This window comes from Pteropus alecto, unplaced genomic scaffold (genome assembly GCF_000325575.1).
Source record: "Pteropus alecto unplaced genomic scaffold, ASM32557v1 scaffold88, whole genome shotgun sequence".
NCBI lineage: Eukaryota > Metazoa > Chordata > Mammalia > Chiroptera > Pteropodidae > Pteropus > Pteropus alecto.
The window spans coordinates 5,766,199-5,770,794 of NW_006494611.1; the positions used below are offsets into that span (position 1 = coordinate 5,766,199).

At 47.7% G+C, this 4,596-nt stretch overlaps 1 long non-coding RNA gene across 1 annotated transcript; it reads right to left on the reverse strand.

Annotated features, from left to right (window-relative positions):
- Positions 1-247: 247 nt before the first annotated feature.
- LOC102889051 lies at positions 248-3,083 on the reverse strand. The gene is made up of 3 exons (XR_439379.1): positions 3,028-3,083; positions 1,604-1,739; positions 248-847 (listed from the first exon to the last, which is right to left on the reverse strand). It is a non-coding gene; the product is annotated as an uncharacterized LOC102889051 (long non-coding RNA).
- Between the last annotated feature and the right edge of the window lie 1,513 nt (positions 3,084-4,596).

Here is a 4,596-nt window from a genome sequence, read left to right on the forward strand (position 1 = left end):
TTTAAAATTAAATAAAATGAAAATCTATAGAGGAGATTTGCTGACAATGTTTTAGGTGGTGGTAAAATTAAGGGGCACCAAGAAGACTCCTGATTCATACAACAGGACCTTAGTCATTATCTGAGTTTGTTATTCTAAATTCACTCTCTAGTGAAAATAATATCTCACTGTAAAATGTTCACATACACCCTTAAAAAGAAAGAAGAAATTCATTTTTATCTAATACAAATCCAAAATGAATTCTACCTATTGGAAGGGCAAGGCAGCAGCTAGTTCCTCCATGACTGGGATTGTATCTCTGTGGCTCCAAGGATCCATGTCTGCACTGTGGGGAAAGAAAAAACCGATGGGAAGCAAGATTTGCTACCAAGATTAACAGCACCAGTTCCTCTGGGTCAGCCCTCATGGCCACGAGGCAGGAACCAGGTATGAGGATTAAGCTCAAGTCCTTCAGGATCTTGCTACAGAGATGGCCATGCTGGGCAGTGGACCAAGGTTAGCCTTACTGACTAGAAATAGGGCCAGAACACCGAAGGAGCTCGTTGCTATGCCTGAGAGTGCTTCAGGTGTTCCCACAGGCAAGGAGTGATTCCTGCTCTCCTCCCAAGCCACTCTGCAAAGTCCCCATGCCTCTGGTGTGGTGGTGCCATGATGCGGGCAGACCATGAAAAGGAAGGGAAAGAAGCAATAGAGGAAAAACCAGGGAGGAGGCCACCGATCTGTTATCCGCAGGGAAACAAGAGCAGGTGTGTAAACAATAGATGCCCTAACAAAGGACAGGCTCCCTGAGATGAGATGGCATCACTGTGTCTTTGCCTTTCAGTCCGAGGTGCATTTTGATAACCTCCTGCAAAAAAAATAAATAAATAAAAAATAAAATCTGAATATTAGGTTTCTTAACCCATCTGAACAGAATGAATTGTGCACAAAAAAACCTCTAGGCAAAAAGAGAAATGAACCAAAGTGACCGGTCTGATTCTCTCGTGGGGGGAAAAGGTTGCTGGTTGATCAAAAAGCATCTTCAAGACCCAATAGCACTTAAATCCTGGGGTCTAGGTGGCCATCTGGAGACATAGGCCTGCAGACCTTAGGAAGGGGAATAGGATCCCCCAGAGCTGCTTGGAGAGGGAGAACTTTCCTGATGTCATTGAAATGGAGAAAACAATTCCTCTCCTCCCAACTCTTCCTGCACCTGCTATCAGATCACTCTGCCTGCATCACAGCACTGATCACCTCTCTTGAACACTCCAAAATCTACAGCGGCTTTGGCTGTCTTTTACTTGACTCTCTTCTTCGCTCTGGCATTCAGGGCCTCAAAAATTTGGAACTAACCTGTTTCATCACAACTCCCTCCCTCCTAGCCACAGACATCTAGCCATGCTCATCTCTCCACAGAGACCAAGCAAGCCCCAAGCTTTCCCATCCCCACCAATTTGCTCACGCCAGCCCCTCCCCCAGAAACCATTTCCATACATCCCAAGCTCTCAGTACGTTCCTTTTGAACTGCTAGGTTTTCTTCACCCTAATGTCATCTCTTGAATGACAGCTTTACTTGTCCACTGCTCTTCACACCTAGCCAAGAGGAATTTCTCTCTCATCTCACCTCTAAGAGCATTTCCTCCGTGTTTTTCTTGGGGCTCATAATTTTCTCCTCGTTTTATTCATTGCGTGCTTCTCATAGCTTTGCTCTGGACAGCACCCTCAGGGTAGTCCATAATGGCAGATATGCAGGTGATCACCTGTGGATATTGGAGGAACTGATTTGAGAGACAGTTCATGATCTCTGGGAGAACACAGGCTGGCTGATGTCTGCTAAGTTTTTAGGTGAAGAGCTGGGCTGGCTGACCTGTTTTCTTGTTGCTCCAAGGTTTCATGCATCTGTGAATCTATGAATAGGCAAAGCAAAAGGCCACACTAAGCATCTTTTCTGCTCCTAGCCCCAGTCTCAGGTTCGGGTAGATCCCTTGGGGATCAGTGTTTTAAATCAGCCCCATGGCATGCTGTGGAAAAGCACTCCTTCCAAGAGCTGACTAATGCTGACCGGCCTTTCCCAAGGAGCGCTCTCTGTTGCTTTCTGGGCAAGCTGTGTTTTTCCTCTGCACCCTCCAGAGTTTCCCAGTTCCTCTGGCCTGCCCTGCCCTGCACAGGTAAATTGTCTGAAGAGTGTACCCTTGTGCCCTTCTCCTATGAGTGTCCAGTGGCTTCTACTTTGCCTAGGACACCAGCACGGCTTCCTCCTTCCCACTCTGCCTTAGGTCCTGCCTGCCTGCACCAGGCAGGACCCAGGCTGGGAGTTCTGTGATCACAGTCACGGGGAGGAGCCGAGAAGGGTGCACAGTTGGGAAGGAGGGCAAAGAGCGATCCCTCTCCTCAAGTACCCTTCAGGGAAAGGAGAGAATTTGACTTGAACCTGTTTTCTGGGTAATTCGGCATCAGACAGCAAGGAGGCCTGGGATCTTGCCAAATCTTTGTTTTGTTTTGTTTTGTTTTCTCTCCTCCAATCAGCCCAGGCCATTGGGGAGTGGTAGGGCATGAAGGGGTGGGGGCTGCACACACACTGGAGCTGAGAGGGCATGCTGAGCCTGCAGAAGTGGCCCATTGAGAGCTCCAACTCACAGCGGAGGGGCGGGTGGCACCCCAGTCTACCACCACAAGGGGAGCTCTGTCCTGTGGGCACAGGGCTCCGTCCCAGTCCCACAGGCTGGGAGAGAACAACATTTCCTTATAAGGCCCCAACCGCCTTGCCAAGGCTGGACGCTCTGACAGACTGTAGCTTTCCATTCTCCTTGCCCAGCTCCAGTGCAGGCCTTGAATGTAGCCCTTGTTGTCAGGCCCCTCCTCTCCTCCACAGCCCCCACCCCATCCATTTCCATTCCCTGCCAGAGCCAGCCCCACTGAGCTGGATAAACAGCCAGCCCAAAGGCCTCTCTCAAGCAGGGCCTGCCTGGCTCAGGCCTGCTGGAGGCAGCACAGGGTAGCAGAATGAGCAAGAGGACTCAGGGTTCAGCGGCCCTGCAGTGGCCTTACCTCTGCTTGAGGCTTTAGTGAGGGTCCCGAGTTCTGTGAGCCTGTTTCCTCTTCTGGAAAAGAGAGATCTAGTTGTCAGGGTGTCTAAATTCTTCAAAGCCTTTCCCAGTGGGCTCCCTTCACTACTTCACCTCTATTAGCTATACCCGATGGTAGGGTTCTCCAAACGCCTCCACTCGCCCCCAGGAGCACCATGCTTTCTCAGGCTGCCAGGACTTTGTGCATGTGGCATGACCCCGATTAAATGCTCCTGGAACTCGACCTGTAGGCCCCACCCTAAGTATGCCTTCCTCCCTTCCCCAGGGAAAAAAAATTCTTTCTTCCTTTTCTCTTCTCAACATTTGTATGCACCTCTCTTAGAGCCTTTCTATTTTGCAATTGCAATGATTTGTTTACATGCCTTTTCTTTATCAGATGATGAGTGATCTCCTTGAGGCTCAAGTGGTCTCTCTTCCTTTTTATATTCCAGAGCTCTACCACAGAACCAGGCATGTAAGCAGAGCTTCATGAAAGATCATTGTGTAAATGCCCGAATGTACAGTGTTGGGCAAGCTCAAAAGGAATGGCCGATATGCAAACACTTTGTCAACTATAAAATCCTGGTCACCTGTGAAGGACAACCACCATCTCAAGCTGCCATATATCCCCAAATCTACTCTTCGTTACACCATCAAAACAACCCCTTTTCTTGTCTGCTAGGTTCAGTATCCTGGATTCCTGGCTCACTGCAAGCCCTCAGGTGCTTAACATCTAATCAATAAGACATTACTGTTCTTTAGAATGGCAGTGGTAGGGGCTAAAAGGGCCTTTGGAAATTATCCCTTCATTTCCACACTGACCTCTTCCACTCACATGTTACGTGGCCAAACAAGTGGATTAAATGAAAAGGCTCCAAATGTTCAGCCCCACCTTTCTTATCATTTATACATTCTAGGTTCCCATAGTATTCTCTGAAAAAAAGAATCCTGTGGCTTTAGAAGTTAGAAGCACACCGATGAATCCAATCTCAACATCTGACAGTTGAAGAAACTGAGCTCCCTAAAAGAAAAGCGGCTTTCTTAACATTACACGAGTCATGCACAGAATCAGGACCATACCTGAGGTCCCTGACTCTTGCCCACAAAAGCCCTCCTGCCCCTGCATATTTTCCTGCTTAGGGCAGAGCGATAATGAATGTAACTGCATACTTTGTCAAGCTGAGTTCTTATGGGTCTGGGATGTGTCAAGTTCCAAATAAAGAATCTCAGTCTCTGCCAGAACAAATCTTTCCAAAACGGAGACTGCAGATTGTCAGGTCAGTGATTTGCAAGCACAGCACATTTAAGTACTATAGTGAGACTCTATACTCCATGATCTTAGCAACAACTTTAAAGAGAAAAATCTTATTCTGGGATGAACTACCCTGTTTTTCATCTATGTACTCTTTTGCTCAGGAAAGATGTTTGTAGAACAAAGCCCAAAGTTGGTCATGAACCCTGTTCTGACACTATTTGCCACAGAGCCAAATTCAGGATATAAGGTGGGTCTACCTTTGGCACCATCCAAGAGAATTTAACCACCTGAATTCCA